This window comes from Triturus cristatus, chromosome 8 (genome assembly GCF_964204655.1).
Source record: "Triturus cristatus chromosome 8, aTriCri1.1, whole genome shotgun sequence".
NCBI classification, from domain to species: Eukaryota; Metazoa; Chordata; class Amphibia; order Caudata; family Salamandridae; genus Triturus; species Triturus cristatus.
Genome location: NC_140591.1, coordinates 1,148,271,742 through 1,148,296,722, shown reverse-complemented (window position 1 = coordinate 1,148,296,722; position 24,981 = coordinate 1,148,271,742).

The window sequence follows — 24,981 nt, the reverse complement described above, 5'->3', positions numbered from 1 at the left end:
GGAGGGGCTCTTCCAATCCCCCAATCATCCCCTTGAGAGTGCGGTTGAATCGCTCCACTAGTCCGTTCCCTTGGGGGTGATAGGGGGTCGTGAATCGGTAGGTGACCCCGCACTGTTGCCAGAGGGACTTCATGTATTTGGAGATAAAGTTCGTGCCTCGGTCGCTGACGACTTCTCGGGGGAAGCCCACCCGGGAGAAGATCCCCATGAGGGCCCGGCCAACCACCGGAGCCGTTACAGTTCGTAGGGGCACCGCCTCGGGGTAGCGGGTGGCGTGGTCCACCAGTACCAGGATGAACCTGTGTCCTTGTGCCGTGCGGGGGTCCAGGGGCCCCACAATGTCTATTCCTACCCTCTCGAACGGGGTGGTGACCACTGGGAAGGGTTGCAGAGGGGCCTTCAGCTTACGGCCGCTCTTCCCGCTGGCCTGGCACGTGGGGCAGGACCGGCAGTGGTTAAGGACGTCGTTCCGCATCTTTGGCCAGAAAAAGTGAGTCACTAGGCGACTGTAAGTTTTGTCCTGGCCCAGGTGTCCAGCCAGGGGGACATCGTGGGCCAGAGTCAGTAGGAAGTCTCTGATGCGGAGAGGTACCACCAGCACTCGACCGGCCCCTAGCTCTGCGATTCTTTGTTCGCTGTATAGCAGGTCGTTGTCCCAATAGACCCAGTGAGTCCTGGTGGAGTCCCCTGCGCTCTGGGTGCTGGTTTGCTGGCGGAGTCCCTCGAGGGAGGGGCAGGTCTTTTGCTCCTGGCGGAACTGTTCTTGGGTGGGCCCCCCTTCTTGGCGCCACTGAACCAGGCCGGGAAGGTCCTGGGGTTGCGCGTCCTCTTCGGTCGTTGGTTCCGGGGGGTTGGCCTCGTCGTTGTCCTCTACTGGGGCGACCGGGGGCGGAGGTGCTGGCCATTCCGGTTCTTCTGATCGGGGGACGGTACGGGCGGCCATGGACCGGGTGGTTACGCAGGCCCAGTCCGGGAGGCCCAGCATCCCCAGGTGCTCTCTTCTTTCGACGGTGGCCCACGGGGAACTCTCAAGGTCATTCCCCAGGAGGCAGTCCACGGGGGCATCAACCCGGACCGTCACCTTCAACAGGCCGGAGACCCCTCCCCATTCGAAGGGGACGCAGGCCATTTGACACCGATTTTCGGAATTGTCGGCTGAGCGGACGGGGCAGAGAATGTTCGGCAGGATCTGCTCGGGCTTCACCAGGTGACAGCGGACGGCCGTCACACTGGCGCCTGTGTCACGTAAGGCCTCGGCCCGACGCCCATTAATGGTCACCCACTGGCCATATTTCCGGGTGTTGGCGGGTAGGGGAGCCCGCGGGACCATGTCTTTTCCCCCTAGGCACGCTAGAACCATGGCGGCCGGTTCCCACTCTTGCTGGGCCGGCTCATACTCTTCCTGTTCCTCTGATAGTCGTTCTTCCCCCAGGGCGGCGGCAGCTACCTGGCGGGGCTTGGGCGTTTGGTTGTGCGTGCAGCTCGGGTCATTGGCGTAGTGGCCGACTCGCTGGCATCGGTGGCACGTGACGTTGGCTCGGAACCCCGGGCGCATCGGGGGGTTGCCCCGGCCGGCCGGGGGCGGGGTGCTGGCCACGGGTGTTGCCGAAAGGGTGTCTCTCCTTCGCCCTTGGCCTCCTCCTCCTCCCCGAGGACGGTGCTGGCCTTGGTTGCTTCGGTTTTGCTCGTGTGGTCCTCACCGGCACACTCGGGTGCTTTCCCATCGGTCGGCTTCAGCGGCGAGTTGCCGGGGGTCAGTCAATTTACTGTCGAGGAGGTGCTGCCTGAGCTCGACGAAACAGTTGTTCGACAGGTGTTCCCATACCATAAGGTTAAAGAGTTGCTCGTAGGTCGTTACATGGCTCCCCTTGATCCAACCCTCGAAGGCTCGGCTGAAATAGTTGACGTACTCTGCCCAAGTTGTACCCGGGATCCGGGTGCAATCTCTGAACCTCTGGCGGTACATCTCGGGTGTGAGGCTGTAGCGGGTGAGGAGGGCAGCCTTCATGTGGTCGTAGGACGACATTTGGTGATCTGGGAGCTGCAATAGGGCATCGCGGCCTTCGTTGACGAACCTCCCCCATAGTCCGGCTCCCCAATCACTCCGGTCGATCCGGTGGGAGGTCATGGCGATCTCGTAGGCTTTGAACCACTGTTGTATGTCGTCCTCTCTGACATACTCTCGGACAACATCCTTGGGGATGTGGACTTTTTTTTCGGTTGCTCCCGGGGTGTGCGGTCGCTCAGGCACCCCCGGTTCTTTATTCTGTTTCCGAAGTTCTATTTCCGCCAGTTTGCGCTCGTGTTCGAGTGTTATCCTTTTTTCCTCGAGCTCTCTCTGTCTCTGTTTTTCTTCTCGTTCTTCTCGGAGCCGCAGATGTTCTAGATTTAGTTTCTGCTCGGCTAACTTTAGTTCACCGTCCATCTTGAGTCGTGCCATTTCCAACTCATGTAATCTGGTTCTTTCTCTTTCTTGGATCTCCTCCTGCGAGAGGCCCGTTCCCCGCTCCTCGGGAGCCGTGGCGTTCCCCTCTGGTGCGACACTGTTTTGGTCGGAGGATCCGGCGATCCCAGTTTCTGCCCACGACTCAAGGGCGCGCTTCAAATCCTCTTTGGTACTCAGGCCGGTGGTAGCAATGCCTAGTTCTATGCAGAATTGTTTAAGTTCGCGGTGGCTATATTCTTCCAACTTATCCATTTGGAACTTTTCAGTGGAACCGCTATCTTTGGCTGACATCGTGGTTTTGTCGTGGGGTGAGCTACTCTCTGTACGATTACGCGTTGATTCGGATCGCGCCGCTGGCCACCAATGTTAGACGGACCGGGAGGGTCAGCCGAGGACAAGGGGAGAGGTCTCCGGGGAGAGCCGTCTCCAGCGATCGTACAGACAAATAACTTCCCCCCCACAGACAGATACCACACAAGGAGAAGATTTAGCGTTCTTTATAAGCAATTTCTTAAGGTACGATGAAATGGTACAAGGAGGTCTGGACTCAGGGGTCCCCTCGATTCAAGTCTCTTATGATGGGAAAAGGGGGTAGCGGGACAGTCTGGTTACCAGTCTGGTAGTTGAGATGGTATGGTGGGTAGCTCACAATCCTCGAGCTTAGTGTTCTGGCGGGTACGGGCCGTGGCAGCGCCAGCAGGTCCCGGTGAAGATGGTCGATACACGGTCCGCGGCAGCGCCAGCAGGTCCCGGTGAAGATGGTCGATGCACGGTCCGCGGCAGCGCCAGCAGGTCCCGGTGAAGATGGTCGTTACAACGGGCCGCGGCAGCGCCAGCAGGTCCCGACGAGGATGGATGTTGCAGAAGGCCGCGGCAGCGCCAGCAGGCAAGGCGATAGTTCACAAGATAGTGCTACGGCAGCGCCAGTAGTCCGTCAAGGCTGAGTTCTCTCGGTGTCTCTCGACTCCAGGATACAACTGCCTTCCTGCTCCGGAGCTGCCCCAGTTATAGGGCAGGCGCCCTTTGATGTCCGGACCCTCGCACTTGGAGGTCGGAGGGTCCGGGATGAAGGTGTCCAGACACCCAGCAGGGGGTGGAGCCAGTGCCAGGGGGAGCTGGAGGTGATCGGCACCTGGCGGGGGAGAGCCCTTGGCGCTTCGTTCTCTCATTGACCTGCCAAGTGGTCCGCTCACCTCCTGGGTGGATGGTGGTGCCGGGATGTCGGGGCCGGCCAGGCCCAGGGTTAGGGTCGGGTGGAGGCCACGCGGCCTCGTGGCGCAGGGCCCAAGATGGCGGCTTGACCCGGCCGGGGGTGCCGGTAGTGGCTTGGTCCGGGGATACATGGAGGTCCGGGGGCAGGAGTTCCGTCGGGAGACGGGGTGCGGGTGATTCTCGTGGGTCACGCCTGGCGGGCCGGGGCTTGGGCCCTGTCATGCGGGGAGGGAGCAAGCCCTTCGTGTGGCCTGTCCAACAATGAGCTACAGAATGAGGGAAGAGAGGTGCAGAAAGATGCAAGAGAGGTGCAAAAGAGGCAAGAGAGGTACAGATAGAAGAGTATGAGCTACAGAATGAGGGAAGAGAGGTGCAGAAAGAGGCAAGAGATGTGCAGAAAGAGACACTAGAGGTACAGAAAGTGGAAGAAAGGTGCAGACAGAAGCAAGAGAAGTGCATAATGAAGGAAGAGAGATGCATAAAGAAGCAAGAGAGGTGCATAAAGAAGCAAGAGAGGTGCATAAAGAAGAGAGTGAGGTGCCAAAAGAGGCAAGAGAAGTGCAGATAGAGGCAATAGCAAGCGAAATGCAGAAAAAACAAGAGAGGTGCAGAAAGAAGCAAGAGAGGTGCAGAAAGAAAAGTGTGAGGTGCAGAAAGAGGCATGAGAGGTGCGGAAAGAGGCAAGAGAAGTGCAGAATAAAGTAAGAGTTGAGTAGAAAGGATAGAGAGGTCAGATAGAGGCAAGTGAGGTGCAGAAAGAGGCAAGAGCAGAAAGAGGCAAAAGAAGTACAGAAAGAGGAAGAAAGGTACAGAAAGAGGCGATAGTAAGAGAAATGCGGAAAAAGGAAGAAAGACACAGAAAGAAGCAAAGAATTGCAGAAAGAAGCAAGTGAGGTGCAGAAAGAGGCAAGAGAGGTGCAGAAACAATCAAAAGAGAGGTGCAGTAAGATGCAAGAGATGTGCAGAAAGAGGCACGAGATGTGCAGAAAGAGTCAGGACAGGTGCAGAAAGAGAGAAGAGAGGTGCAAAAGAGGCACAAGATATACAGATTGAAGCAAGTGAGCTGCAAAATGAGGGAAGAGAGGTGCAGTAAGAGGCAAGAGAGGTGCAGAAAGAAGAGTGTGAGTTGCAGAAAGAAGCAAGAGGCATACAGAAAGAGGCAAGAGATGTGCAGAAAGAGACACTAGACGTAAAGAAAGAGGAAGAAAGGTGCTGAAAGAGGCAAGGGAAGTGCAAAAATAGGAAAAAAGGTGCTGAAACAGGCAATAGCATGGGAAATGCAGAAAAAGGAAGAAAGGCGCAGAAAGAGGCAAGAGAAGAACAGAAAGAAGCAAGAGAGGTGCAGAAAGAAGAAAGAGAGGCGCAGAAAGAAAAGAGTGAGGTGCAAAAGAGGCAAGAGAGGTGCAGAAAGAAGAAAGTGACTTGCAGAATGATGCAAGAGAGGGGAAGAAAGAGGCAAGAGTGGTACAGATAGAGGCAAGAGATGTGTAGAAAGAGGCCTGAGAGGTGAAGAAAGAGTCAAGAGAGGTGCAGAAAGAGGAAAGGGAGTTGCCAAAAGAAGAGAGTGAGCTGCAGAAAGAGGGAAGAGAGGTGTTGTGTAGAAAGAGGCATGAGAGGTGAAGAAAGAGGCAAGAGAGGTGCAGATTGAAGAGAATAAGCTGAAGAATGAGGGAAGAGAGTTACAGAAAGAGGAAAGGGAGTTGCCAAAAGAAGAGAGTGAGCTGAAGAAAGAAGGAAGAGAGGTGTAGAAAGAGGCAAGAGAGGTGCAGAAAGAAGAGAGTGAGCTGTAGAAAGAGGTAAGAGAAGTGCAGAAAGAGGCAAGAGAGGTACAGAGAGAGGTAAGAGGGGTACAAAGAATCAAGTAAGAGGAAGAAAGGCGCAGAAAGAAGCAAGTGAGCTGAAGAAAGAGGCAAGAAAAGAGCAAAAAGAGTCAAGAGAGGTGCATCAAAAGGCAAGAAAGGTGCAGAAAGAGGAAGAAATGTTCAGAAACAGTCAAGGGAGTTGCAGAAAGAGGCAGGAGAGGTGCAGAAAGAAGAGAGTGAGCTGCAAAAAGAGACAAGAGAGGTGTTGTGTAGAAAGAGGCATGAGAGGTGAAGAAAGAGGCAAGAGAGGTGCAGATTGAAGAGAATAAGCTGAAGAATGAGGGAAGAGAGTTACAGAAAGAGGAAAGGGAGTTGCCAAAAGAAGAGAGTGAGCTGAAGAAAGAAGGAAGAGAGGTGTAGTAAGAGGCAAGAGAGGTGCAGAAAGAAGAGAGTGAGCTGTAGAAAGAGGTAAGAGAAGTGCAGAAAGAGGCAAGAGAGGTACAGAGAGAGGTAAGAGGGGTACAAAGAATCAAGTAAGAGGAAGAAAGGCGCAGAAAGAAGCAAGTGAGCTGAAGAAAGAGGCAAGAAAAGAGCAAAAAGAGTCAAGAGAGGTGCATCAAAAGGCAAGAAAGGTGCAGAAAGAGGAAGAAATGTTCAGAAACAGTCAAGGGAGTTGCAGAAAGAGGCAGGAGAGGTGCAGAAAGAAGAGAGTGAGCTGCAAAAAGAGACAAGAGAGGTACAGAAAGAGGCAAGAGAGGTACAGAAAGAAGAGAGTGAGCTCCAGAAAGAACCAAGAGAAGTGCAGAAAGAGGCATGAGAGGTGTAGAAAGAGGCAAGAGAGGTACAGAAAGAAAAGAATGAGCTTGAGAAAGAGGGAAGATAGGTTCAGATGGAGGCAAGAAAGGTGTAGAAAGAAGAGAGTGAGCTTCAGAAAGAGGCAATAGAGGTGCATAAACAGGCAAGAGAAGTGCAGAAAGAATAGAATGAGCTGCAGAAAAAAGCAAGAGAGGTGCAGACAAAAGCAAGAGAGGTGTATAACGAGGCAAGAGAGGTGCAGAAAGAGGCAAGAGAGTTGCAGAAAGAAGAGAGGTGCACAAAGAGGCAAAAGAGGTGCAGAAACAGGCAAGAGAGGTGCAGAAAGATGCAAGAGATGTGCAGAAAGAGGCAAGAGTGGTGCAGAAATAGGCAAGAGAGGTGCATAAAGAGACAAGAGAGGTGCAAAATAGGCATGAGATGTACAGATAGAAGTGAGTGAGCTGCAGTATGAGGGAAAAGAGGTGCAGAAAGAAGCAAGTGAGCTGAAGAAAGAGGCAAGAGAAGAGCAAAGAGAGTCAAGAGAGGTGCATCAAGAGGCAAGAAAGGTGCAGAAAGAGGAAGAAATGTTCAGAAAGAGGCAAGAGAGTTGCAGAAAGAGCCAAGAAAGGTACAGAAAGAGGCAAGAGAGGTACAGAAAGAAGAGAGTGAGCTCCAGAAAGAACCAAGAGAAGTGCAGAAAGAGGCATGAGAGTTGCAGAAAGAGGCAAGAGAGGTACATAAAGAGGCAAGAGTGGTTCAGAAAGAAGTAAGTGAGCTGGAGGAAGAGGGAAAATAGGTGCAGAAGGAGGCAAGAGAGGTACAGAAAGAAGAGAGTGGGGTGCAGAAAGAAGCAAGAGAAGTACAGACAGTGGCAAGAGAGGTGAAGACATAGGCAAGAGAGGTGCAGATAGAGGCAAGAGAGGTGCAGAAAGAGGCAACAGTAGTGCAGAAAGAAGCAAGAGATATGCAGAAAGAAGCAAGAGAGGTGTAAAAGAGGCAAGAGAGGTGCAGAAAGAAGAGAGTGACCTGCAGAAAGAAGCAAGAGAGGTGCAGAAAGAGGCAACAGAAGTGCTTACAGAGGCAACAAAGGTGTATAAAGAGGCAACAGAGGTATAGAAAGAGGAAAGAGAGGTGCAGAAAGAAGAGAGTTAGCTTCAGAAAGAGGGAAGAGAGGTGCAGAAAGAGGCAAGAGAGGTACAGAGGGAGGTAAGAGGGATACAAATAATCAAGACAGGTACAGTAAGAGGAAGAAAGGCACAAAAAGAAGCAAGTGAGCTGAAGAAAGAGGCAAGAGAAGAGCAAAAAGAGTCAAGAGAGGTGTATCAAGAGGCAAGAAAGGTGCAGAAAGAGGAAGAAATGTTCAGAAAGAGGCAAGAGAGTTGCAGAAAGAGGCAGGAGAGATTTAGAAAGAAGAGAGAGAGCTGCAGAAAGAGGCAAGAGAGATACAGAAAGAGGCAAGAGATGTGCAGAAAGATGCAAGAGAGATTCAGAAAGAAGAGAGTGAGCTGGAGAAAGAGGGAAGATAGGTACAGAAGGAGGCAAGAAAGGTGTAGAAAATCCTTGGCCCTCAAGGAAGGTACTATAACTTTCTCATCTACAGGTCAAGACCCATTCTCCTTTTTGATAAGATCCAACATTTCACACATCACAGCAACAAGGCAATGGGAGCTGGGGAAGAGACTGGAGGATTGAAAGAGTTTGGGGGAAAGGCTAAATTAAAATTTCCAGCCCAATCACGGGTAATGTGGGATAATCAGATGCATCAGTTTCGTTCAACGGAGGAGGTGGATGCCTTCATAGCGATGAATAAAATGGAAACTGAATACAGAAGAGGAGGGCAATAATGGTATTTGGGGTTCTTTGGGTTTAGATTTCCAGACCACACCTATTTTTCTTTTAGCACATGATTATAGCCCGAGGGAGCAGTGAACTAATAGGCTTTGCCTATTGGAAGGGAGGGTTCCTCACTGGAGTAAGGGGACACAGGAGGGAGGGGGGTTGGGGGGAGCACAGGGTGCGGAGCAATGGGTAAAAAAAAAATATTCCTCATCTCACGTGAAGTATATAAAAAATTGGTTATTTGGCCTATGTCAAGGATTTGTAAGCCGATGGCAGGTGATTTAATAAAGAATAGTAAGATCTGTTTCATCTCTTGGAACGCAAACGGGCTGAGGTGTCCAAGAAGGCAAAGACTGATATTGAAATATCTAGAGCTCTCTGTAGCACAGGTCTGTCTGTTAGAATGAACACACTTGACTTGAGAGGAATCCTGTACATTATTTTCCAGTATTCCTTGGATAAAAGGTTATTGTCCCTCTGTACAAACAACCAATAGTAGGGGAGTCGCAATCCTGATCAAGCAGGGCATCACCTGTTCCAATAAATCGGCACAGACTGATCAGATGGGAAGGTGGATCATAGCACAACTGGACCTTGGAGGAACAGAATTAACCTGCGCCTCTTTTTATGGACCAAACGTCGATGATCCAACCTATATTTGTAAGCTGCAGTCCAAGTTAATCATGGAAACCCCCCCATATGATTGTCGGCGGAGATTTTAACTTTCTTCTTGATCCCCTAAAAGATATTTCAAACCAGACACTTTACATAGGGGCTGTAGGAGAGTAGGATCTGCTTCACATTTGTATCCCCACTTTTTGCTGGTGTTTCACTGTTTTTCAACATTAGTCTGGCTGTGGCCCTGCTAATCAGGACTCCAGCCTAGCTGCTTCCTCTCTAAAATGGTTTCCATATACATTAGGTACATAACTAATTGGATTCTGGAGTGCCTTATAAGCCCCTAGTATATGGTATACTATGTACCTAGGGCATAGGTACCTCAGAGGCCTACCAGGGGCTGAAGCCTTTATTATGCCACCCCTGGGAAGCACTCAAAATGACACCACAGGTCTGCTACTGCAGCCTGGGTAAGGTGGTGCTTGCACCCATTACAGTGTTATAGACTACCTATATCACTACCATTGCACACACATATAAAACCTATAAGCCACTCCTATGGCAGGCCTTGACAATCCTGAAGGCAAAGTGCTTGGTTTTCATGTGAGAGGGTGCCCCTGCATGAGCAGAGCCCCTCTGCAATGTTCGGAGTACCTCCTCTGATGCAGTTTGTGGTGCAGCCTGACGATATACTCTTAAGTGCATTATAACCTCGCGGTAAATGCTAACTTTGGGATGGCTGCAAGGAAACATGTTGTGTTTGGTGTCAAACACTTTGGAATACTACCCCCCACCAGTTCTGGTGGTAGGTGTAGCATTTCACCCTTCTAGAGGGAGAGAAATGTTCACACTGGTCTAACCCAGTAGGACTTTCTAGAGCCCTGGCATCACAAAATGAATGCCTCTGCCACAGACACAGGTCTGGCCTCCTGCTGCTGACCGAAACTCCGGAAGGGGAGGCCTGGACAGTAGGTTTCCTATCCCAGGGAGGTGTAACCACCTCCCCAGATAGGCAGATGTGTATTGGGGCTGGGCGGGAGCACTCTTGGACGCCGAAGTCTTTGCATCACCAGTGGTAGACGTCCAGACTTCCCGAGGTTACCCTGAGTCCACAGCAAAGCTGAGGCCCGTGGCTATTGTGGGTAACGTGGAACCGTGACCCCTGGACACCGTGAACTTTTGCAGCAACACTATCTTCCTGGTCTTCCTTGAAGTTGTGCTTTGGGCTCTTAGTAGCCCCAGTGTTGAGCACCTCCTATACCAAAGATTGCTGGCCTCCACTCCACGAGTGACCCGTGGGCCAGTTTCAAGTGCGATCGCTAGCCCATTGGCTAGTAGGCCTCCATGAAGACAACTCGTCTTCTGATTGGACTTTCCTGGTTGCTCCAGATGTGCCCTGACTTACCCATGCTGGGTGAGTCCCCCAGACCTTGCTGGTTTGAACCGACGTCCTTTCTCTGCTTTCAAGTAACTTGCCGTTGCCAAGACTTGTTGGGTCCAATCTTGTCGCTGACAGCGCAGCACTCGACATACTTCATGGGTCAGATTGAATCCAGCTCCTGGTTGTCATCGGCACCTCCTGGACCTCGTGGCTGAAGAGTCAAGACACCCATCAACTCATCTGAAGCACCCGACATCTGTGGGCATTGGTCTTTCGTGCCCTTGGTCAGTGGTAAGTGACCTAGACTCTGTCCCTTCTGCTTTCAGGTTTCTTCCATCCTAGATCCAGGCTTGGATCACTTCAGACACTTCTCCTCTTCACAGCAGCAGCACTTCTCTGCCAGCTTCCATTGAAATCTACGATGCGACCCGACACCAAAAGACACCTATGCACCTGGCTTCCCTGGGTGAGGTAACATAAGTACTCCAGTGCTCCCATGGGTGTTAGCCCTAGAACTTCCTAAGTCCTAAAGGATTTGGTCCTGACTCGATTCTAAGTGTCCCTAATCTTTAAATTTCCAACCGCGACATTGCCCATAGAAGCTAACTTGAACCCGCAGTTGTGTTTATACACTACACACAGTCCCCGTGGGTCCCCTGTGTCACTACCTTGTGTGAATCCTTGGGATCCCAGCGATTCAACAGGCTCTAGGCCTTTTGTCTAGTTCCGTCGTGGTTCTTATACCACTTTATTGGTATATGGTTTGGTACGCCCCTAGGGCCCAAACGTGTATTTATGCTATTACTGTTGATTGCTAACTTGTAAATTAAATACTTCAATCTCCAGTCTCATAAAGAGACTAGAGGGGTGTGTTTTATCTTAAATACATATATTTTAAATATATACCTGGTGTGGTTGTTCTCTCATTTGACCATTCAGGAGATTATAGACTGGTAAAACAAGCAGCTTTACATTCCTTCAATACTTAGCCTGAAGGCTACTCTCCATAGCTACCACTAGGATAGCTTTCAATAAAGGTTGTCTTTAACCCATTCACCATAAGGGGTTGTTTGGACTGATACAAGGTGCCCACTATAATTAGTGGACAGCATATATAAGGCCAACTTCTCACAGGGGCCCCCCGAATCCGTCGTGCCATGAAGAATTTGATGCATGACTTAGAGTTGTTCGACGTCTGGTGGGGAAAGAAGGGAGACCTCCCGGGCTTTACGTTTTGTAGTAAAAAATACCAACATTTCTCCATTATTGATTATATCTTAACCAACAGACATCTCCTGGACACCATATTGGAGGTCACTATATTACCAAACCATCTCTCAGACCATACCCCAATATTATTTTCATATCTAAAAAAAAACAATATCATACAAACAAGATGGACGCTCAACAGGGCAAAGTTAACAGACCCTGAAATTATTCGGATTACTAAATTATCCTCTTTAGAGTTTTTTGACTGAAATATTGGTTCAACGACAATAGAAATCGTTTGGGATGCTTTCAAGGCCAACCTGAGGGGCAGGCTCCATGGCCTTATATGCTCTAAAAATCGAGCTGAAGCCCGGGAGCTACAATCAATTGAGGAAAAAATTCGGCAGTTGGAAGCCAAGAGGATTCTTTTAACTGAGGGGAGTCCAGGAAGGTTGGGTAAAGTTCAGGACAACCTTGACATGGCTAGTCAAGAGTTTAGGGGGAAATTAGATGAGAAGTGCAAAGCACAATGGCTTATTTAGAATATGGAAAACTACGAATATGGGGAGAAAGCAGGTGCCCTCTTAGCCTGGAAAGCTGGAGTTGACCGCTCCAAAAATAATACTAGAGAGCTAGTAATAAACAACAACGGGGACAAATCTACTCGTGTAGAGGATATGCCGACCTGTCTCCTCTCACTATTCTCAGATCTCTGGGCCCGATTCACAGAACTAACTTAAGACAAAATCCTAAACTTACTACTTTTGGTATTCACAGAAGTCAGGACAAACTTAGGACAAACTTAAGACAGACTTAAGACAGACTTAAGACAAAATTAAGACAAACTTAAGACAGACTTAAGTTAGGATTTTGTCTTAAGTTTGTCTTAAGTCAGTCTTAATTCTGTCTTAAATCTATATTAAGTCTGTCTTAAGTTTGTCTTTAGTCTGTCTTAAGTCTGTCTTAAGTTTGTGTTAGGATAAACTTAAGACAAAATCCTAACTTCTGTGAATACCAAAAGTAGTAAGTTAAGGATTTTGTCTTAAGTTAGTTCTGTGAATCGGCCCCTCTATAAAGAGAACTTAGCACCGTCAAAAGAAAGAATACAAACATGGCTGAGCAGTAAATCTCTCCCTGTGTTAACCAAAGCCAGTTGAGACATTCTGGAAGCTCATATTACGTTGGAAGAGATACAAATTCAAATAAAGATATCTAAGAACAATAAATTATCAGGGATAGATGCATTGCCAAATGAAGTTTACAAACTCTTGTCAGACGAATTGACCCCAGCTTTGGGAACCTTGTTCCAATCAACATATAGTCTAACAGGCCAGATTCCTAGCTCCTGGAAGGAAGCAACTATTGTTTTAATATTAAAACCCGAAAATGACCCACTTAAAGCAGATTCATACCGACCGATCTCCCTGCTAAATGCCGACTATAAGATCGTTATGGGTATTTTGCCAGGTAGATTGGCTAAGCTGGTCCCTGAGTTTGTCAACATCGATCAGAAAGGCTTCATAACCCGGCGATATGTCCAAGAACAGACGCAACTGCTTATAGACAATATTTATACGGCCATAATAAGATCAGACTCCTTGGCAGTAGTCGCCTTGGACACTGCCAAGGCTTTCGATAGCGTCTGCTGGGTCTATCTCTGGGAGGTATTGGAGGCAATGGGCTTTGGCCCCATATTTATACAAACCATGAGGAAATGCTATCAGGGAGAATCAGCAAAAATCCTGATAAATGGAATGCTTACTTCCAGTTTTAATATTCAGAGGGGGACTAGGCAAGGTTGCCCTATCTCGCCTCTGTCATTTAACTTATACATAGAGCCACTGGCACAGGCTATTAGACCGGAAGATCTAATACTTCCTTTTAAATCTCAGCTCTATCAATGTAAAATAGCTTTATACGCTTACGATATAATTCTATACATTAGCAACCCAGAAGTAACCATCCCGCGGGTTGAAACTCTCTTGTAGGATTTTGGCTCTATCTCTGGCTACTTAGCCAATTCCTCCAAGACAGAGGTGATGGGTTGGAATATCGATCAGTGGGAGGGACCTATTAGCGAAGAGTTTAAATATCTGGGCATTCATATTGTTAAAGATCTCGAGAAAATCCCCCTCATTAATCTGAATAAAATCATCAAGGAAATAGATTGTCTCTTCGCAAGGTGGAGGAACCTTCTCTTGACTATCTATGGGAAGGTCAACCGAGTGAAGATGATTATTCTTCCAAAGCTGACCTATTTGTTCAACGCAGTTCCCCTGATTTTTCCCCAACAGAATATTTATAGGATTCAAGGCAAGATTGGAAGTTTCATTTTCATTAGGGCGTAAGGTTGTCATGGAAGAAACTGAGGTGCAAACTAATTAAAGAAGGGTTAGCTATCCCAGATATCAGCTGGTATTTAGTTGCATTTCAATTTAAAGCTATACGGATGCTACTTTTTAAACCAGCTGGAACTGCATGGGGAAGGTTGCTCTGCGAAATGGCAGCGAATGAGGGCGGAGGTGGCACAGAAGGGTTCCTTTATAAGTTTGGGTCCCCGAGGTTCTTTAAAAGAGTGCGCTTGAAGGTTCTTAAGGCTGCCCTAGAAACTTGGTTTAAAGTAAGAACCAGATGGGAAATTGGCTATTACCCTGATGTTGCCCATATATGGGACTCCCCTGGGACACCACCCTGCCTTCAAGATGGTTTAGCTGGTCGCATTAAGAGAGCGGGCATCTCTATTTGCTCTGACCTGGGAGACGCAAACGGAATCCACACGTGGGAGTTGTTAACAGCTAAGATAGGCTCTAGCTTCTCAAAGTTTAAGTACCTACAACTCAAATGCTGGTTTGAGGCAGATGATGGGGGCATAAGAGGAGTCTGGGATATAGAGATCCTTTTCCAATCTGTCCAGCCATTGAAGAAAGAAATTTCCATCTTGTATAAGAAGCTTTTGGACGCTGATGATGCAGAAATTCCACCACAATCATCGTCCTGGAACAGTCCCACTTTGAATCTACTATTGGTGATCTCTTCGAACCATCATTAAAACTACTGTATAAATTCATTAAACCAGCTAGTTTAAAGAAAAATCACTTTTTTGTAACCAACCACCTTTATTACACACCCGCCAGAATTGCTAAGTTCGCCCCACTGCCTTTGCCAAAATGCCCTAGATGTATGGCACCCAAAGCAAATGATATCCACATTTTCTACGAGTGCCCCGAATTAGGCACATTTTGGAAGTGGGTGGGTGATAATTTGTATAACATTTTCAAAGTTAACATTGAGGTTAATGTATCATTAGTGTTTTTCACCAATGACGGTCTTTCCACCTCAGAACTAACACAGACACATAGAGGGTTGTTGTTATGTTTGATTCTGCTTGCCCGCAGGGAAATATGTAGAAAATGGAAAGATCCCCACCCTCACAAAACAGAAGAATGGCTAAAATCCGCCCTTGACGATCTTGGGCCGAGAATTTGGACTATTGATTATTGGTGAATGTATGACATTGTTCTTCATTCTGTCCATCAATAGTTCTTTTTGCATTTGTCACCCCGAGTGGGACGGGTATGCTCAGACGTGAGTCCTGTGCTCTCCATGCCACTGGAATCAAACTATCCTGGCTGAAGAGGGGTGAAACCCCGAAACTGGTCCTAGGATGCTTGTTTCCAGGCCAGGGAGGACCTGGCCTGGCAGTTTGGGCTGGACTGTTCCCATTGGGAACAGGGTCAGGACTGATTTGCATATGGCTGGTTCCAAACTGGAATGGCATGGTAAGCAAAAAAACAATGGATTTAGGCCCAGATCTCTGAATTGGGGTGAATGTATGACATTGTTCTGCATTCAGTCCATCAATAGTTCTTTTTGCATTTGTCACACTGAGTGGGACGGGTATTCTCAGACGTGAGTCCCATGCTCTCCATGTCACTGGAATCAAGCTATCCTGGCTGAAGAGGGGTGAAACCCTGAAACCAGTCTTAGGATGCTTGTTTCCAGTGCAGGAAGAACCTGGCCTGGCAGTTCCGGCTGGACTGTTCCCATTGGGGGCAGGGGCAGGACTGATTTGCATATGGCTGGGTTCAAAATGGAATGGCATGGTGAGCAAAAAAATGATGGATTTAGGCCCAGATCTCTGTACTGGGGTGAATGTATGACATTGATCTGCATTCTGTCCATCAACTGTTGTTTTTGTATTTGTAAGATCTGCAGCAGCTTAATGGTGAGATGAGGACAAAAAAGAAAAAAAAGAAAGGTGTAGAAAGAAGAGAGTGAGCTACAGAAAGAGGCAATAGAGGTGCAGAAAGATGCAAGAGAGGTGCAGAAAGAAGAGAGTGAGCTGCAGATAAAAGCAAGAGAGGTGCAGACAAAAGCAAGAGAGGTGTATAAAGAGGCAAGAGAGGTGCAGAAGGAGGCAAGTGAGCTGCAGAAAGAAGCAAGAGAGGTGCGGAAAGAGGCGAGATGTGCATAAAGAAGAGAGTGAGCTGCAGATCGAAGCACGAGAAGTGTAGACAGAGGCAAGAGAAGTGCATAAAAAGGCAAGCAAGGTGGAGAAAGATGCAATAAAGGTGTAGAAAGAGGCAAGAGATGTGCAGAAAGAGGCAAGAGAGGTGCAGAAAGAGACAAGAGAGGTGCAAAAGAAGCATGAGATGTACAGATAAAAGCACGTGAGCTGCAGAATGAGGGAAGAAAGGTGCAAAAAGAGGCAAGAGACGTAGAGAAAGAGGAGTGTGCGCTGCAGAAAGAGGCAAGAGAAGTACAGAAAGAGGCAAGAGATGCAAAGAAAGAGACACAAGAGGTACAGAAAGAGGAAGAAAGGTGCTGAAAGAAGCAAGAAAACTGCATAAAGAAGCAAGAGAGGTGCATAAAGAAGAGAGTGAGGTGCCTAAAGAGGCAAGAGAAGTTCAGAAATAGGAAGAAAGGTGCAGAAAGAGGCAATAGCAAGCAAAATGCAGAAAAAGGAAGAACTGCGCAGAAAGCGGCAAGAGAAGCACCGCAAGAAGCAAGAGAAGTGCAGAAAGAAACAAGAGAGGTGCAGAATGAAAAAAGTTATGTGCGGAAAGAGACATGAGAGGTGCTTAAAGAGGCAAGAGAAGTGCAGAATGAAGCAAGAGAAGTGCAGAAAGAATCAAGAGTTGAGAAGAAAGGCAAGAGAGGTCATATAGAGTAATGTGAGGTGCAGAAATACGTCAGAGAAGTGCAGAAATAGGAAGAAAAGTGCAGAAAGAGCTAATAGCAAGAGAAATGCAGATAAAGGAAGAAAGACACAGAAAGAAACAAGAGAAGCACATAAAGATGCAATAGAGGTGCAGTAGGAAGCAAGAGAGGTGCAGACAGAAAAGAGTGAGGTGCAGAAATAGAAACAAGAGGTGCAGAATGAGACAAGAGAAGTGCAGAAAGAAGCAAGAGAGGTACAGAAAGAGGCAAGGGTTGAGTAGAAGGGCAAGAGAGTTGCAGATAGAGGCAAGTGAGGTGTAACAGAGGCCAAGAGAGGTGAAGAAAGAAGAGAGTGACCAGTAGAAAGAAGCAAGAGAGTTGTAGAAATAGGCAATAGAAGTCCATACAGAGGCAAGATAGGTGCATAAAGAGGCAACGGGGGTGTAGAATGAGGCAACAGAGGTGCATAAAGAAGAGAGGTGAAGAAAGAGGCAATAGAGGTGCAGAAAGAGGCAAGAGAGGTGCAGAAAGATGCAAGAGAGGTATAGAAAGAGGCAGTAGTAATACAGAAAGAGGCAAGAGATGTGTAGAAAGAGGCATGAGAGGTGAAGAAAGAGGCAAGCATGGTGCAAAAGAGGAAAGAGAGGTACAGATAGAAGCGAGTGAGCTGCAGAATGTGGGAAGAGTGGTGCAGAAAGAGGAAAGAGAGTTGCCGAAAGAAGAGAGTGAGCTGCAGAAAGATGCAACAGAGGTGCAGAAAGAGGCAAGAGAGGTGCATAAAGAAGAGAGCGAGCTGCAGAAAGAAGCAAGAGAAGTGCAGACAGAGGCAAGAGAAGTGCATAAAGAGGCAAGAGAGGTACAGAAAGGCAATAGAGGTGCAGAAAGAATAGAGGTGCAGAAAGAGGCAAGAGAGGGGCAGAAAGTGGCAAGCAAGGTGGAGAAAGATGCAGTAGAGGTGTAGAAAGAGGCAGACATGGTGCAGAAAGAGGCAAGAGATGTTCAGAAAGAGGCAAGAGAGGTGCAGAAAGAGACAAGAGAGGTGCAAAAGAGGCATGAGATGTACAGATAGAAGCGAGTGAGCTGCAGAATGAGGGAAGAGAGGTGCAAAAAGATGCAAAAGAGGTAGAGAAAGAAGAGTGTGAGCTGCAGAAAGAGGCAAGAGAAGTACAGAAAGAGGCAAGAGATGCAAAGAAAGAGACACGAGGGCTACAGAAAGAGGAAGAAAGGAGCCGAAAGAAGCAAGAAAATTGCATAAAGAAGCAAGAGAGGTGCATAAAGAAGAGAGTGAGGTGCCGAAAGAGGCAAGAGAAGTTCAGAAATAGGAAGAAAGGTGCAGAAAGAGGCAATAGCAAGAGAAATGCCGAAAAAGGAAGAACGGCGCAGAAAGAGGCAAGAGAAGCACAGAAAGAAGCAAGAGAGGTGCAGAAAGAAAAGAGTGATGTGCAGGAAGAGACATGAGATGTGCAGAAAGAGGCAAGAGAAGTGCAGAAAGAAGCAAGAGAAGTGCAGAAAGAACAAGAGTTGAGTAGAAAGGCAAGAGAGGTCATATAGAGGCAAGTGAGGTGCAGAAAGAGGCAAGAGAAGAGCAGAAAGACGTCAGAGAAGTGCAGAAAGAGGAAGAAAGGTGCAGAAAGGGGCAATAGCAAGCGAAATGCAGAAAAAGGAAGAAAGACACAGAAAGAAGCAAGAGAAGCGCAGAAAGATGCAAGAGAGGTGTAGAAGGAAGCAAGAGTGGTACAGAAAGAAAAGAGTGAGGTGCTGAAGTAGAAACAAGAGGTGCAGAAAGAGACAATAGAAGTGCAAAAAGAAGCAAGAGAGGTGCAGAAAGAGACAATAGAACTGCAGAAAGAAGCAAGAGAGGTGCAGAATGAGACAAGAGAAGTGCAGAAAGAAGCAAGAGAGGTGCAGAAAGAGGCAAGGGATGAGTAGAAGGGCAAGAGAGTTGCAGATAGAGGGAAGTGAGGTGCAACAGAGGCAAGAGAGGTGCAGAAAGAAGAGAGTGACCTGTAGAAAGAAGCAAGATGGGTGCAGAAAGAGGCAATAGAAGTACATACAGAGGCAAGAGAGGTGCAGAAAGAGGCAACAGAGGTGTAGAATGAGGCAACAGTGGTGCAGAAAGAAGAGAGGCAAGGAAAGAGGCAAAAGAGGTTCAGAAAGAGGCAAGATAGGTGCAGAAATGTGCAAAAGAGGTATAGAAAGAGGAGGTATAGAAAGAGGAAGAAAGGTGTAGAAAGAAGCAAGAGAGGTGCATAAAGAAGAGAGTGAGGTGCCGAAAGAGGCAAGAGAAGTTCCGAAATAGGCATAAAGGTGCAGAAAGAGGCAATAGCATGCAAAATGCAGAAAAAGGAAGAACGGCACAGAAAGTGGCAAGAGAAGCAGAGAAAGAAGCAAGAGAGGTGCAGAAAGAAGCAAGAGAAGTGCAGAAAGAAAAGAGTGATGTGCAGTCAGAGACGTGCAGAAAGAGGCAAGAGAAGTGCAGAAAGAGGTAAGAGAAGTGCAGAAAGAAGCAAGCGTTGAGTAGAAAGGCAAGAGAGGTCATATAGAGGCAAGTGAGGTGCAGAAAGAGGCAAAAGAAGAGCAGAAAGATTTCAGAGAAGTGCAGAAAGAGGAAGAAAGGTGCTGAAAGAGGCAATAGCAAGAGAAATGAAGAAAAAGGAAGAAAGACACAGAAAGAAGCAAGAGAAGCACAGAAAGATGCAAGAGAGGTTTAGAAGGAAGCAAGAGAGGTGCAGAAAGAAAAGAGTGAGGTGCAGAAATAGAAACAAGAGGTGCAGAAAGAGACAATAGAAGTGCAGAAAGAGGCAAGAGAGGTGCAGAATGAGGCAAGAGAAGTGCAGAAAGAAGCAAGAGAGGAGCATAAAGAGGCAAGGGTTGAGTAGAAGGGCAAGATAGTTGCAGATAGACGCAAGTGCGGTGCAACAGAGGCAAGAGAGGTGCAGAGTGAAGAGAGTGACTTGTAGAAAGAAGCAAGATAGGTGCAGAAAGGGGCAATACAAGTACATACAGAGGCAAGAGAGGTACATAAAGAGGCAACAGAGGTGTAGAATGAGGCAACAGAGGTGCAGAAAGAAGAGAGGCGAAGAAAGTGGAAAGAGTGGTGCAGAAAGAGGCAAGAGATGTGTAGAAAGAGGCATGAGAGGTGAAGAAAGAGTCAAAGGAGGAGGCATGAGATGTACAGATAGAAGGGAGTGAGCTGCAGAATGAGAGAAGAGAGGTGCAAAAAGAGGCAAGAGAGGTAGAGAAAGAAGAGTGTGAGCTGCAGAAAGAGGCAAGAGAAGTACCGAAAGAGGCAAGAGATGCAAAGAAAGAGACACAAGAGGAACATGAAGAGGAAGAAAGGTGCCAAAAGAAGCAATTGAACTACATAAAGAAACAAGAGAGGTGCATAAAGAAGAGACACGAGGGCTACAGAAAGAGGAAGAAAGGAGCCAAAAGAAGCAAGAAAATTGCATAAAGAAGCAAGAGAGGTGCATAAAGAAGAGAGTGAGGTGCCGACACAGGCAAGAGAAGTTCAGAAATAGGAAGAAAGGTGCAGAAAGAGGCAATAGCCAGAGAAATGCTGAAAAAGGAAGAACGGCGCAGAAAGCGGCAAGAGAAGCACAGAAAGAAGCAAGAGAGGTGCAGAAAGAAAAGAGTGATGTGCAGGAAGAGACATGAAATGTGCAGAAAGAGGCAAGAGAAGTGCAGAAAGAGGCAAGAGAGGTGCAGAGAGAGGCAAGAGAAGTGCAGAATGAAGCAAGAGAAGTGCAGAAAGAAGCAAGAGTTGAGTTGAAAGGCAAGAGAGGTCATATAGAGGCAAGTGAGGTGCAGAAAGAGGCAAGAGAAGAACAGAAAGATGTCAGAGCAGTGCAGAAAGAGGAAAAAAGGTGCAGAAAGAGGCAATAGCAAGCGAAATGCAGAAAAAGGAAGAAAGACACAGAAAAAAAGCAAGAGAAGCGCAGAAAGATGCAAGAGAGGTGTAGAAGGAAGCAAGAGTGGTACAGAAAGAAAAGAGTGAGGTGCTGAAGTAGAAACAAGAGGTGCAGAAAGAGACAATAGAAGTGCAAAAAGAAGCAGGAGAGGTGCAGAAAGAGACAATAGAAGTGCAGAAAGAAGCAAGAGAGGTGCAGAATGAGACAAGAGAAGTGCAGAAAGAAGCAAGAGAGGTGCAGAAAGAGGCAAGGGTTGAGTAGAAGGGCAAGAGAGTTGCAGATAGAGGGAAGTGAGGTGCAACAGAGGCAAGAGAGGTGCAGAAAGAAGAGAGTGACCTGTAGAAAGAAGCAAGATGGGTGCAGAAAGAGGCAATAGAAGTAAATACAGAGGCAAGAGAGGTGCATAAAGAGGCAACAGAGGTGTAGAATGAGGCAACAGTGGTGCAGAAAGAAGAGAGGCAAGGAAAGAGGCAAAAGAGGTGCAGAAAGAGGCAAGATAGGTGCAGAAATATTGAAAAGAGGTATAGAAAGAGGAGGTATAGAAAGAGGAAGAAAGGAGTAGAAAGAAGCAAGAGAGGTGCATAAAGAAGAGAGTGAGGTGCCGAAAGAGGCAAGAGAAGTTCAGAAATAGGAAGAAAGGTGCAGAAAGAGGCAATAGCATGCAAAATGCAGAAAAAGGAAGAACGGCGCAGAAAGCGGCAAGAGAATCACAGAAAGAAGCAAGAGAGGTGCAGAAAGAAGCAAGAGAAGTAGGGGTGGGCGGAATTTGCGTAATCGCGTTACGCAAATCTCCGCGAAATGGTAAAAAATCTCCGCAAACACGCAGAAATTCCGCGAACACGCGGAATTGCTTGTTCGCGATACTTTTTGCCTGTTCGCGATCGCTGTTTGCGTGCTCGGGGTGAAATATCTCGCGAACACGCATATTGAGAACGCGAACAAGCAAAAAATTTCGCGAAGTCGCGGAACGGAGATTTTTGGGCAATTTCGCGTTCTCCGCGGAACGCGAAATTACCCAAATTCCGCAAATTCCACGAACGGAACGCAATTTACCGCCCAGGCCTAAAGAGAAGTGCAGAAAGAAACGAGTGATGTGCAGTCAGAGACATGAGACGTGCAGAAAGAGGCAAGAGAAGTGCAGAAAGAGGTAAGAGAGGTGCAGAGAGAGGCAAGAGAAGTGCAGAAAGAAGCAAGCATTGAGTAGAAAGGCAAGAGAGGTCATATAGAGGCAAGTAAGGTGCAGAAACAGGCAAGAGAAGAGCAGACAGATTTCAGAGAAGTGCAGAAAGAGGAAGAAAGGTGCTGAAAGAGGCAATAGCAAGAGAAATGAAGAAAAAGGAAGAAAGACACAGAAAGAAGCAAGAGAAGCACAGAAAGATGCAAGAGAGGTTCAGAAGGAAGCAAGAGAGGTGCAGAAAGAAAAGAGTGAGGTGCAGAAATAGAAACAAGAGGTGCAGAAAGAGACAATAGAAGTGCAGAAAGAGGCAAGAGAGGTGCAGAATGAGACAAGAGTAGTGCAGAAAGAAGCAAGAGAGGAGCATAAAGAGGCAAGGGATGAGTAGAAGAGCAAGAGAGTTGCAGATAGACGCAAGTGCGGTGCAACAGAGGCAAGAGAGGTGCCGAATGAAGAGAGTGACTTGTAGACAGAAGCAAGATAGGTGCAGAAAGAGGCAATGCAAGTACATACAGAGGCAACAGAGGTGTAGAATGGGGCAACAGAGGTGCAGAAAGAAGAGAGGCAAAGAAAGTGGAAAGAGAGGTGCAGAAAGAGGCAAGGGTTGAGTAGAAGGGCAAGAGAGTTGCAGATAGACGCAAGTGCGGTGCAACAGAGGCAAGAGAGGTGCAGAATGAAGAGAGTGACTTGTAGAAAGAAGCAAGATAGGTGCAGAAAGAGGCAATACAAGTACATACAGAGGCAAGAGAGGTACATAAAGAGGCAACAGAGGTGTAGAATGAGGCAAAAGAGGTGCAGAAAGAAGAGAGGCGAAGAAAGTGGAAAGAGAGGTGCAGAAAGAGGCGGGAGAGGAGCAGAAAGATGCACGAGAGGTATAGAAAGAGGCAAGAGTAATACAGAAAGAGGCAAGAGATGTGTAGAAAGAGGCATGAGAGGTGAAGAAAGAGGCAAGAGTGGTGCAAAACAAGAAATAGAGGTACAGATAGAAGCAAGTGAGCTGCAGAATGAGGGAAAAGAGGTGCAGAAAGAGGAAAGAGAGTTGCTGAAAGAAGAGAGTGAGCTGCAGAAAGAGGCAAGAGAGGTGCAGAAAGAGTCAAGAGAGGAGGCATGAGATGTACAGATAGAAGCGAGTGAGCTGCAGAATGAGAGGAGAGAGGTGCAAAAAGAGGCAAGAGAGGTAGAGAAAGAAGAGTGTGAGCTGCAGAAAGAGGCAAGAGAAGTGCCGCAAGAGGCAAGAGATGCAAAGAAAGAGACACAAGAGGAACATAAAGAGGAAGAAAGGTGCCAAAAGAAGCAATTGAACTACATAAAGAAACAAGAGAGGTGCATAAAGCAGAGACACGAGGGCTACAGAAAGAGGAAGAAAGGAGCCGAAAGAAGCAAGAAAATTGCATAAAGAAGCAAGAGAGGTGCATAAAGAAGAGAGTGAGGTGCCGAAACAGGCAAGAGAAGTTCAGAAATAGGAAGAAAGGTGCAGAAAGAGGCAATAGCAAGAGAAATGCTGAAAAAGGTAGAACGGCTCAGAAAGCGGCAAGAGAAGCACAGAAAGAAGCAAGAGAGGTGCAGAAAGAAAAGAGTGATGTGCAGGAAGAGACATGAGAGGTGCAGAAAGAGGCAAGAGAAGTGCAGAAAGAGGCAAGAGAGGTGCAGAGAGAGGCAAGACAAGTGCAGAATGAAGCAAAAGAAGTGCAGAAAGAAGCAAGAGTTGAGTTGAAAGGCAAGAGAGGTCATATAGAGGCAAGTGAGGTGCAGAAAGAGGCAAGAGAAGAGCAGAAAGACGTCAGAGAAGTGCAGAAAGAGGAAGAAAGGTGCAGAAAGAGGCAATAGCAAGCCAAATGCAGAAAAAGGAAGAAAGACACAGAAAGAAGCAAGAGAAGCGCAGAAAGATGCAAGAGAGGTGTAGAAGAAAGCAAGAGTGGTACAGAAAGAAAAGAGTGAGGTGCAGAAGTAGAAACATGAGGTGCAGAAAGAGACAATAGAAGTGCAAAAAGAAGCAAGAGAGGTGCAGAAAGAGACAATAGAAGTGCAGAAATAAGCAAGAGAGGTGCAGAATGAGACAAGGGAATTGCAGAAAGAAGCAAGAGAGGTGCAGAAAGAGGCAAGGGTTGAGTAGAAGGGCAAGAGAGTTGCAGATAGAGGGAAGTGAGGTGCAACAGAGGCAAGCGAGGTGCAGAAGGAAGAGAGTGACCTGTAGAAAGAAGCAAGATGGGTGCAGAAAGAGGCAATAGAAGTACATACAGAGGCAAGAGAGGTGCAGAAAGAGGCAACAGAGGTGTAGAATGAGGCAACATTTGTGCAGAAAAAAGAGAGGCAAGGAAAGAGGCAAAAGAGGTGCAGAAAGAGGCAAGATAGGTGCAGAAATATGCAAAAGAGGTATAGAAAGAGTAGGTATAGAAAGAGGAAGAAAGGTGTAGAAAGAAGCAAGAGAGGTGCATAAAGAAGAGAGTGAGGTGCCGAAAGAGGCAAGAGAAGTTCAGAAATAGGAAGAAAGGTGCAGAAAGAGGCAATAGCATGCAAAATGCAGAAAAAGGAAGAACGGCGCAGAAAGTGGCAAGAGAAGCACAGAAAGAAGCAAGAGAGGTGCAGAAAGAAGCAAGAGAAGTGCAGAAAGAAAAGAGTGATGTGCAGTCAGAGACGAGCAGAAAGAGGCAAGAGATGTGCAGAAAGAGGTAAGAGAGGTGTAGAGAGAGGCAAGAGAAGTGCAGAATGAAGCAAGAGAAGTGCAGAAAGAAGCAAGCGTTGAGTAGAAAGGCAAGAGAGGTCATATGGAGGCAAGTGAGGTGCAGAAAGAGGCAAGAGAAGATCAGAAAGATTTCAGAGAAGTGCAGAAAGAGGAAGAAAGGTGCTGAAAGAGGCAATAGCAAGAGAAATGAAGAAAAAGGAAGAAAGACACAGAAAGAAGCAAGAGAAGCACAGAAAGATGCAAAAGAGGTTCAGAAGGAAGCAAGAGAGATGCAGAAAGAAAAGAGTAAGGTGCAGAAATAGAAACAAGAGGTGCAGAAAGAGACAATAGAAGTGCAGAAAGAGGCAAGAGAGGTGCAGAATGAGACAAGAGAAGTGCAGAAAGAAGCAAGAGTTGAGTAGAAAGGCAAGAGAGGTTATATAGAGGCAAGTGAGGTGCAGAAAGAGGCAAGAGAAGAGCAGAAAGATGTCAGAGAAGTGCAGAAAGAGGAAGAACGGTGCAGAAACAGGCAATAGCAAGCGAAATGCAGAAAAAGGAAGAAAGACATAGAAAGAAGCAAGAGAAGCGCAGAAAGATGCAAGAGAGGTGTAGAAGGAAGCAAGAGTGGTACAGAAAGAAAAGAGTGAGGTGCTGAAGTAGAAACAAGAGGTGCAGAAAGAGACAATAGAAGTGCAAAAAGAAGCAAGAGAGGTGCCGAAAGAGACAATAGAAGTGCAGAAAGAAGCGAGAGAGGTGCAGAATGAGACAAGAG